This window comes from Helianthus annuus, chromosome 6, assembly GCF_002127325.2.
Source record: "Helianthus annuus cultivar XRQ/B chromosome 6, HanXRQr2.0-SUNRISE, whole genome shotgun sequence".
Taxonomy (NCBI): Eukaryota; Viridiplantae; Streptophyta; class Magnoliopsida; order Asterales; family Asteraceae; genus Helianthus; species Helianthus annuus.
The window spans coordinates 56,968,703-56,980,736 of NC_035438.2; the positions used below are offsets into that span (position 1 = coordinate 56,968,703).

At 33.0% G+C, this 12,034-nt stretch overlaps 1 long non-coding RNA gene across 1 annotated transcript; it reads left to right on the forward strand.

The window, feature by feature from the left end:
* Positions 1-1,487: 1,487 nt before the first annotated feature.
* LOC110905628 lies at positions 1,488-3,607 on the forward strand. The gene is made up of 3 exons (XR_002573288.2): positions 1,488-1,618; positions 2,107-2,172; positions 3,473-3,607. It is a non-coding gene; the product is annotated as an uncharacterized LOC110905628 (long non-coding RNA).
* The last annotated feature ends 8,427 nt before the right edge of the window (positions 3,608-12,034 follow it).

Genomic DNA, 12,034 nt, shown 5'->3' on the forward strand with positions numbered 1-12,034 from the left:
TTGTGAGAACCCTTTTAGTGTGGACTAAATAATGTTGATTATGGGTGATTGACAATAATGCCCCTTTGTTGTTTTAACTAAATTTGGGGATTTTGCCTATTGGTGTACATTTTGTGTTTGGGTTAAAATGGTAGGTTTTGACCATGTTTCCATGTACTTGCATTATGTTTTTGTGTTAGTTGAGTTGTGGGATGTGATGATGGGATTTTGTAGTTCCATGAGTGGTATGGTGATGAATGATAGTATGGTATGATGATGGTTGTGAAAGAGGTAAGGGTAATTATATGAAAGAATATCATGAGGGAAAACGTTATCTTTCGCTTGATATAGATCTTACCGATAAATGAAGGACGACATTACTCGTATGGAAAGGATCAACGGCGTGCCCACAAAGTTTGTTTGATCAATATGAAGGTTGTTGAAACTAAAAGTTAGATGATGATATGATAAAGACCAAATTATATTTGAGCTCGCCGACAAAGGCTATAGAGTCATAATAGTTGAATTATGGCGGGGGCCTTTAGAGTAATTTCCTTTTATTGATATGTTTTAGTGGGATTACATGCCTGTAAAGTAAGCATCCGTAATTTTGCAAGTTTATTCAAAAAATCTTGTGAATATTTTAATGCCTTTCATTTCTTCATATTATGTAAAGTTGGGGTTTTGCGACCACGCTGTTTCTTTGTGATTTTGGTTCTTATTTACGAATTTGTTATATATTTAGTAAATGATTGTGATTTATGTTCCTTTTAATGTATTTTTATTCCATGATGATGACATAGGCAAATAGTTCCATTGTCATCGGTATCTATGAGAGATTAAAGAAGAGACTATATGCGTTGAGGTTGTTTATGGTCTCATATATATAGACCGTTGCTATATATTGACATCATATTGGGAGACCCATTACTTGTGACTTTGATTCTCCTGTTAACGGAAGGAGTAAATAAGGATATGTGATGTGGTTTTTTGTTGAAGGTTACTCCGCAATGTTTAGGTGAAAGGAGTTTTTGCATTGTTACTGAACCAAGGTTTGGCAGGATTCTAATGTTATTGGAGGTTTTGCTAACCCATTCAGGCAAAAGATATTCCTTGCATAGTTGTATGTACACCAGTGAATATAAGGATTATGTGTGTGTCTTAGATCGCTTAAGCATGCTCATGAACATTGACTCCTTTTGTATTTGTTGGAGGGCGAAATTATCCATACCAACCTAGCATACTACTTGCATATTTTCTTATTAGATTGTGGATGTTGGACGTAGAAAACATGTATGTTTAGGTCATACTTTCCGGTCTTTAGTTGTAACACCCCAAAAATATTAAAAATGTGTATGTATACAAATATGATTGCTAAATAAACCTAGTTAGTAAATGAAACCTTTAAATAAAAAGGAAAACAAACTAGAGGGACTAAAGTTGGTAAAAATGAAACTTTGTTTTAAAAAGAAAAATTAAAACACAGCACACACACTATGTGTGTGTGTATTTTCGAGAAGAAGGGGAAAACCCCCATTCTTAACCTAATCAACAAAAATACCCAAAATGGAAGGCTCAAAGTGTGAGTATTGTATGCATAAACAGAAATTTGTGATCACCCAAGCTAGGAGATCATAAGGTATGTTGAATTTTGATGTTTGGTGTTGTTATGAAATTTGATGAACATCACAAGTTGTGATTCAAGTACGAAATTGAGATGTATATAAGTCTATGAACAAACCCTAAGGGAAAGATTGTGAATCAAATGCCAAATTATGAGTGTTTGAATGAAATACTATGTATATGTAAGTGGGCTTTGTAGAAAATGTAGACTACATGAATTATAATGATGAGAATGAAGTATTAGGTGCTTGATACTTTGAATTTTAGATTCTAACTAATGTGCATCGACCATTTTGATGTTATACAAGTATACATGGTTGGTTGTTGATATCTAGACTTAATAAGTTAGTATGAAAATCTTGCCCACAAGGTGCTTGATGTAATGTCTAAGTAATCATGGATTGATTAAAACCATGAAAGAATCATGTAAATGAGGCTTTGAGAAAATTTGTGTCATATATTATATTATGAGTTCTAAACGATAAATCGGATTAAACTCTATAGGCAAATTGGGTGAAGCATCAAGTGGCCAATCCGGAGCGAACACACGGTTGAATGATAAGCTTTAAGGTACGTGGCTTTATGCTTCGTAGAATTTCTTTATTTAGTTTTGTATAAACATATGTTGATTATTGATGCAATACTTGTGAAATTTGGTTTATTCATATGTGATGGATTTCACATGAATGAACCGAGTGGTTAAATAATGAATTAATGAATAGTTTGGTTGTTTCAAAGTAATGGATTTCACTTAAACATTCAAACGGGTCAAAATGATGAAATGATAAAAGGTTTGGTTATATAAAAGCGATGGATTTCGCTAAGGCAACCGAACGGTCAAAATGAAGTCTTAATGCATACCTGAATGGATGCGTGAATAATGACTTCGGTATAATACCCGGTTAATGGGTAAGATTTCAAACATAAGCGTAAACCGAGTAATGAGAACGCGGACTAAAAGTCAAAAGATTCGGATAATGAGTCATAACTAAAAGATGGTGAATTCGTGAAAAGAATTCAGAATAATTATGTTCAACTATCAAAAGGTTGAACGGGTCGAATAATTATGAATACGTACCAGATAGCGGATGCGTAAAACATAAGGATAGTAACCCGAGTAATGGGGAATATTCATAAATACGACATTCATGCGAAAGAGTTGTATTTATATGCATGGTTGCAAAAGTCACTAGGCGCTCCCTAGTCGGATTCGGGAGTACTCGGGAGGTACTCGGGAGTATTCGGGAGTACTCGGGGAGTAATTGGCATGGGAGAAGAGTACTCGTGCCTCGGCAACCTACCTTGTAGCGAGTACTCGGGGAGTACTCGGAGCCTAGTCGGGACTTTTACAACCATGTTTATATGAACTCGTTGCTTAAAAATGCAAACGGGTCAAATAATTTCATAAATAAATCTTAAGCCGAAAACTTAAAGGATAAGAATTTATTATTTCGGTTGGCGGATTTTGAATCTAAATTGTGGAGGATTAAATTACGATCACGTAGGAACAAATTTGATTCCGAACGGATAAGCAAGTAAAAAGATATGGCTGTTTTCGTATTAAGGGGCTAAACATGAAAAAGGGGATCATCAGCCATGTACCGTAACCTACGGACGACTGTCGTAGGCTACAGTGGCCAACGGATAAAACAACAGTTCACAGCCGTAACCTACGGCTGCGTGCCGTAGGCTACGGTAGGGCTTTACTGCCCATTTCCATGTATGTGTACCGTAAGCTACGGTACTCATACCGTAGCTTACGGCCGAAATTTAACAAAATTTTATTTTGTTCCTTTGAGGTTATTTGTGTTATTAAATTTACATTTTTACATTATATATTTAACATTTAAGATTGTTAAATGTTACTTAGGTCATTGCTATGATGGAACAGATGGGATCAAACTAAACAAGAACCGAACACAAGTAAAGATCAAGTTTTCGCGTTTGTTTAGTCGTTTTTGCTAATCTAAACATTGTAAATCAATAGAAATGTTCTTTTTGAATACTTAAGCAGTTTTAAATAAGTTATAGTTATGTTTCGAGTTTTGGTATTAGCATTATATATTTATATAATGCAAACTTTTATAAAATACTTTATATATATTAAGTATGGGTCTTACATTAGGCTACAGAGTGTGGTCATGACCCTTATGACCACCATGACCCTCCACTTTAGTGTCATATTACTCATCTCTAATCCAACATTCAGAACCAATACCGTAAGGGTGTAGTCATGACCCAAACCACTATCCCCTTGTTTATTTTAATTTATCTTTGTCTAAAGAAAAAGAAAATGATTTCTTGAAAATAGAAAGGAGGATCATGGTTGCCATGGTTTAATCCATGCAAACCATGATGGATCATGTAAGGGAGTGGTGTAGCTTTCCATTCATGTTTCTACATGACGAATCATGTCCCAACCATAACCCACTCCCTTTAGCCTTACGAGAGGCATTTACCTAGCCCACTTGATGACCACTTAGATGCTTACCCAATAAAGGAGATTAAGTGCACACTCACGAGATCTTTTTGGACATTTAGGGCAATAGTAGTCCATTTATTTGTTTATCATAGTTCTTTGAAATTTTGGTAATAATCTGAGTTTGTTACCATTTCTTTATCATTACATGGTTTTTAATGTACAAGACCTTTTTGTGTGCTCTATAGTTTGTGGAGCACTATAGAGCATTAATACTTCATTCTTTTAATTGTAACAAGTATGTAAGTTCAATATTAATGACTTTAACCAATTACTTTTGACTTATGTTACATCCAAATGGGACAATTTCATTAACATCCAATCTTTATTTATTTTTCTTTTCTAATATAATAAAACAAAAATAACACCGTATATAAAAATATTAAATAAACACTAAAAACGCGTTTTGTAATATTAAATAACACATTTGAAAAGGATGATCATGATTCATGAGCCTTGCACATGGAATTATTTTGACAAAATAATAACATATATACACACAGCCCCTATAAACAAATAATTAATTGTTTGTATTGTCACCCTTTTCTTTAAGAAATGGTTGGTACATCGTACATCTAACCAAACCCATTTGATTTTTTATACCCACTCTAAGCTAGCATAAATGTGAACTTTTTGTCGTATAAGTAGATTTTGTTTGGCTTTATACTTTAGCATAAAAAATAAGAAGTCGTACAAAGGGTATCAAACGGACGTCGGTTGACCTTATTCAAACGGTATTGAAACCGTCTCATCAAACTCTACGATGTGAGATTTTAAGTTTTTACTTTTTGGATTTATAGGCTGCAGATTCTAGAATTTTTGTTTATTGTCATTGTATATTTTATTTATCATTGTGTTTTTTCTATATTTGCGTCATTGTATTATTTTTGCGACTCATTGTTTATTTTTTTCCTCGACATTGTGTCATCATGTGCAATCCATTGTGTCTTTGTACACTTCTTATTTTTAGGAGCCTTTGTAGAATAATTTAACCCTATACTTTATAATCAACAACTTGATCTTTAACTAGAATTAACTACCTCGCGTTGCGACGGGACGTAAAACCGTGCCAAATGGTACAAATGTCACACCACCGCCAACGACCACCAACACTGACTCGACCTAGGACCTGTGCGATGTGACGAACCTGTCAAATAGGAAAAAATAGACGTAAAAACGTTGTGCCACACATCTATGTTGCGTCGTGTTAACTCGCAAAATTTTGAACGAAACATAAAAACGTTGAACCACACACGTACGTTGCGCCGTATTAACTCGAAAAATTTAGAACGAAACATAAAACAAAATTTTGCGAAAGATGAAAAGTATAGGGGACAAAGTTGAAAGTAAAAAGTTGTGAGGTTAAATTGCAAATAATTAAAGTTTTGGGTTAAAAATAATAAATTAATTTTTTTTTTGAAAAACACCGAGAGCATAAGCCATAAGGTATAACCCCATATGGAGATGAGATCAAATACAAACCTTAATATGTGTAAGAACTATAAGAACCAACCACTATTAGACATGTGTCCTTCATTATAAAAACTAGACAAGGGTATTTTAGACTTTATCACTCTATTTTTTGAATTTAATTAATTCCAAATTTTAATTATCCCCTATATTCATGCACTATTTCAAATCAAAATTTTAAAATTTCCAACAACAGGCACTTTGTAAATCAGCACAATCTTCACAAATCGCAACAATAGGCACTTTGTTAATCAGCACAATCTCCGCCAACAACAGACAATTTGTTAATCAGCACTTTGTAACAAATTATTACAACTATATGATTATTTTAAACTAAGATAAAAGTCAATAAAGATAAGTACCAAGAATTCAAATAAAGAAATAAACAGATAAACTAAAATAAAAACTTGAAATTAATTTTCCATTACGCAGTTAGCATGTGTATTTACATAAATTTAGTTTCCTGATGTGCTTGTTTTTCAAGTGCAGCAAAAAACAAATTTAATTCCCTGTTGTGCTTGTTTTCAAGTGCTGCTAAAACATGTGCTACTTATTTTTTTTAGTATGTTTTTAATGTGTTGTTTACACATGTGCTGGTATGTTTCTAAAGTTCTGTTAGCACATGTGCTGATATGTTTTTAAAGTATTGTTAGCATATGTGCTGGTATGTTTTTAAAGTGTTGTTAATACACGTGTTGGTTAGTTTTCAAATTGTTGATTCATCACTTCAAGCAGGATAAAATCTTATGGGAAGAATATTTAACAAATTTTATGAAATATCTCGATGGGCAATTATATTGTAATTAACACATAATCAGCACATTATCAGTACAATTATAAAACAACTTTTGGTAACTTTTTTAAAAGTTACTTTTATAAATAAAAAAAGTATAGCAATATGGTACTCATATTAAAGATAAAAAATACTTGATTTTATAGTATATTTAAAAAAAAAATAATGAAGTATATAAAAGTTATTTTAGTTTAAAAAACCTTGGTGGAATTTGTATTTAATTGAAAATGTCAAATGACTAGCAATTTTACATAATTACCCTTAACTTGTTAGTACTAATTTTTAATTATAAGAGCATTCACATCCATTCCACTATATTTTCACCCTAAATTACACTAAAAAACACTACATTTTCTCTCTCCCTTTCAATAAAATAATATTTTTTATACCTTTATCATTATCTTTTCTCTCTCCTCCTTTCACAACCACTTTCAAAATATATTAAAAAATTATAGAGGGTGAACAGTGTCCCTCCAAATATACAGATGAACAGTAACATTTTCTCTCTCCTCCACTCACAACCACTTTTTTTACTTTTTATATTTTAAAAACACCCCACGCAGAATTTGGTTCTTTGGATGTGAATGCTCTAAGGGTTTTATTTATAATGAACCATAACTCTTGATTTAAACTATCAATGATTCTTACGGTTTTTACAGTTAGCACTATTTGTACAGGATCTCAACCCACCCATGCCTAAGCCTTTGGATTAAAAAGTAAAAAATCAAGGTTTTTTTTGTTTTTTTAACTTCCAAATCGTAAGGTATAACCCTTGTGTGCATAAAAAAAGTGTTAGCTTATTAAGAGTAATTAAATATTTTATTTTTTAAAAGGAACTGTTTTATTAGATATACGGATTTAGGATTAGTATTATTTTTTATCAGTTTTGTGAAAAGTTAATACTCCCTTCTTAAAGATCATAAACTCGTTTGACTATATTTTCTTATTATGATGATTTTGATGATAATATGCTCGTGAGGAAAGTACAACTTTTAAATATAGAGCAATTGAGATTAAGGAAATGATGGTGATTAACAGAATGAAAGATACATAATTTTCAAAAACTTTAAATATTCATTAAAGTTTAGGGAAAAGATCAAATAGGAAGATTAATTTCGCTAGGAAGGATAGGAAGCAATAAGAGGATGACATATGACAAAGATGAAAAACATAAGGAGGGGCATTTTGGTCAAAACTCACCATCTTAAAAAAAAAAACCCAGCATCTGCAATTCATTTCTCTTACCCGTATACTTAAATCCACCATTTTCAAAACTATAAACTACCACATCACAACCAACACCACCACCTCCACCACCACCACCACCACCACTACGACCTACGATCGCCACCATCTTGTCGGAAACTAGATCTGAAACCACCACCTTCAACCACCTGTTGGGTTTTTCAGATCTGACACCATCATTCCACCATCCACCGCCACCGCTCCACCGCCACCAGTTTCCCCACGGTGTATCAGAGTTTTTTTTCCGTCCACCGTCGTTAATCAGAGTTCTTTTGTAAGTTATGTTATATTTTATTTTCATTGCGTTTTAGTTATCAAACCTCAATTGTGTTTTTCACATCATTATGTTTTAGTTAGAGTTCTTTTCATTTTGTTCTTCTGGATGTTAAAACAGAGACATGACCATGCTAAAATAGAAGCATGATCATGTTGGAACAAAGGTATGACCATGTTAAAACTCATTGCGTTTTAGAACCTGCAGTGCAAAGAACATGATGATGCTTGGACAGAGGCATGATCATGTCGGAACTAAGGCATACCCATGTTAAAACTACATTGCTTTTTAGAACCTATGTTAAAACTCCATTGCTTTTTAGAACCTGTAGTACAAAATATTAATTTTGGTTTCATTGCGTCTTACAACTTGGAGTGTAAAGAACATGTAGAAACATGGTCATGTTGGAACAAAAGCATGGCCATGTTAAAACATAAACATGGCCATGTTAAAACTTCATTGATATTGATTTTTAGTTTTATTGCGTTTTACAAGCAAATAACATGATAATGCTAAAATAGAAGCATGATCATGTTGGAACAAAAGCATGGCCATGTTAAAGCATAAACATGGCCATGTTAAAACTCCATTGCTTTTGCTTTTTAGAACCTACAGTGCAAAATATTGATTTTTTGTTTTCATTGCGTTTTACAACATAGGGTGCAAAGAACATGATCATACCAAAACAGAAGCATGGTCATGTTGGAAGAAAAGCATGACCATGTTAAAACATAAACATGGCCATGTTAAAACTTCATTGCTTTTTAGAACTAGAGTGCAAAATATTGATTTTTGGTTTCATTGCGTTTTACAAGCAAAGAATATGATCATGCTAAAATAGAAGCATGGTCATGTTGGAACAAAAGCATGACCTTGTTAAAACTTAAACATGGTCATGTTAAAACTCCATTGTGCAAAATATTGAATTTTGGTTTCATTGCGTTTTACAATCTGGGGGTGCAAAGAACATGATCATGCCAAAATAGAAGCATGGTCATGTTGGAACAAAAGCATGACCATGTTAAAACATGAACATGACCATGTTAAAACTTCATTGCTTTTTAGAATATGTAGTGCAAAATATTGATTTTGGGTTTCATTGCGTTTTAGAACTGGAGCGTAAAATAACATCAAAGAACATGATCATGTTAAAAGGGAAGCATGATCATGTTGGAACAAAGACATGACCATGTTAAAATATAAACATGACCATGTTAAAACCTATTGCGTTTTAGAACCTTGATTTTGGATGTTGGAACAGAGGCATGACCATGTTAAAACAAAGGCATGGCCATGTTAAAACAAAAACATGACCATGTTAAAGCAAAGGCATGGCCATGTTAAAAGAGAAACATGACCATGTGAAACCCATTGCGTTTTAGGTACGTTTTCTTCACAATTTGAGTGTAGAGAACATGATCGTGCTAAAACATAAACATGATCATGTTAGAATAGAGGCATGACCATGTTAAAACATAATCACGACCATATGAAACTCGATTGCGTTTTATAACCTGGGTTATAGTGTGTTGTTCTATCCATTGCGTTTTACGCATCTGGGTTTTTGAATTTTTTTTTCAAAAGTATAACAATAGTGTGCTCGTTTTAAAGATAAAAAAACGCTCGTTTTTATGGTGTAATTTTTATAAAAAAATATTGTCGTATGAAAAAGTTATTAACGTTTTAAAAACGATGGGGAATTGGAGGAGAGAGAAACTATTGACTTGAATGGACTAGAATACCCTCAAACTAACTCACGCGCCTCTTTTTTCTTGTTCAATTTCACCCATTTAATCTCAACCATTGATTAATCAAATTGATGATCAAGATTACTTCCTAGCCTTCCTAGCAAAATAAACTTCCTATTGTATCTCCACCCGTTTAGGGTTTAATGTAAGTATTGATTATTGATTTTATCGTGTATATATTAAAATCAAATATGATCAACGGTAACATTTAATATTGTAATAGCATTATAAATATTTTCTAAAACATATTTTGTTTTTATCGTGTGACTTTAAAATATAATGTCCTATAAAATTTTAAAAAACATCATTAAATCTATGTTTAGGTATAAACTTTATTTAAAAATTAAAACTTATTTGTGTAAGATTTGTCACGTACATTTTTAACAACCTACCTAAAAAACACATTTTTACAAATATGCAACAAATTTTACCAACACATCTTGGTGTCGATAAGACCACACAAAGGAAAAAGAAATTCTCCTGCAATATCTAGAGTCCAACGCTCATTTTCACAACAATGTGATTTTGTAATTCGCAACGTTGATTTTTACTTGAACAACTGCTATGTAATTAGAGCTGCTACTACTCTAAACATTATTTTATGTTGTATGCATATACATAGCACACGTAGAGCTACACAGGGAAATTCTACTAGTTTATCATGGATTGAACAAGCACGTATATGTTATGTGTGGAAAGGGTTTGGTTATGAAAACTTCCATAGGTGAGACATAAGGTTTTAGTTTCTTCAATTTCAACCTAATTACTTGTTTATACATATGTGGAGTCATAAACTCGTACTCAACTACTCATTGGGTATAAAATATGTCAAATATATGTCTTATCAAAACGAATTCGATTAAAGTTTACACTGGAAATAAAATTATAAGAACGTTGCATCGTTGAAGATAAAGTTGTATACAATTTTATTTTTGAAAAAAAGGAATATCTCCATCGATATTATTATAACGATATTTGTATATAGGGTAATGTTATATTTTCTAATCTATATCTATATCTATATCTATATATACTATACAATAACGTAAATCATACAGGGACACATGACGTTTTATAGGATGATCTCAATTATTTTTTCTCACCTAAATAAATAAATATAGATAATAGTTGTTAATAAGATTCAAATAAAAAATATATTATTTTAATCCATGAATTTTATCTTTTTATTTTTTGCCCTAATGCCTGAATAAATAGATATAGATAATAGAGTAAATTACAAGTTTTGTCCTTTATGTTTGTCCCAAATTTCAGGCGCTGTCCTTTACCTTTAAAATTGATGAGTTTTGTCCTTAACGTTTCAAAATCTTGCACGTTATGTCATTTAGGGCAAACCCAGTTTTTTTTTTTTTTTTTTTTTTTTTTTGTTAAATCTGGTCACATAGACCCCACATAAGGGCAAATTTATCTTTTTACCTTTTCAATAAAAAAATATTAAATATATATTTATAAAGCTTATCTTCTAGAAACCTACACAATCATCAATGTTAAGCTTATCTCCCTCACCTCTCTCTCTCTCTCTATATCATTCTCTCTCTAGAAACACCACCTGCCACCACCATCTACCACCATGACCTCCTAATTCCTACCACCACAACCACCTCCGTCACCATAAAAAAACACCCAAAATCATCAACACCCACAACCCAAAATCATCAATCATAACCTAAAATCAAGCTTGGCCCTTCTCTGTTTAGGGCCAACTCTCACCCTCACGACCACCTGTCGCCGCTGGTACTACCACCACCTGCCGCCGCCACACACCACCTCTGCACCACCCCACACCCACACGAGCACCACCATCACACAACAACCACACCAGCACCACAACCACACAGCAACACCACCGCATCACAACCACACCACACCTGCAACGTGCCGACAATGCTCATAAATGTTGGTTTTGATTTTGATGAAGATGGTTAGTGGAATTGGTGGATTTTATTGTTGGTGTGTTAGTTTTGATTTTGGTAGAGTCACCCACGAGTGACCTGAATGATATATAGTGAAGTCGTTGTTCTTATCATTCTAACATTCTCTCCGGAGGTCAAGACTTAAAACTCAGCCTCTTTCCCTTTTTTCTTAGCATTTTTTGTGTCACCATCCTAACGAGTAATCTAACGAGTAGTCGTTGTTCCTATCATTCTAACGAGTAATCTGTGCACCGATTTTAGGTAAGAAAGCCACCATCCTACTCATTTTCATTTTCCATTCAAAAGCCCTAAGGTTTTATTCGTTAATTGTGATCATATAACTCGAATTTGATGTGAAACAGGATGCGCAAATTAGGGTTCATATTTGGGGGAAATGATGACTGAAACTAGGCTGTTATGTTAATTGAGGAGAGAGAGAGTGTGTGCAAATTAGGGTTCATATTAAAAAATGAAATTACAAAAATGCCCTCA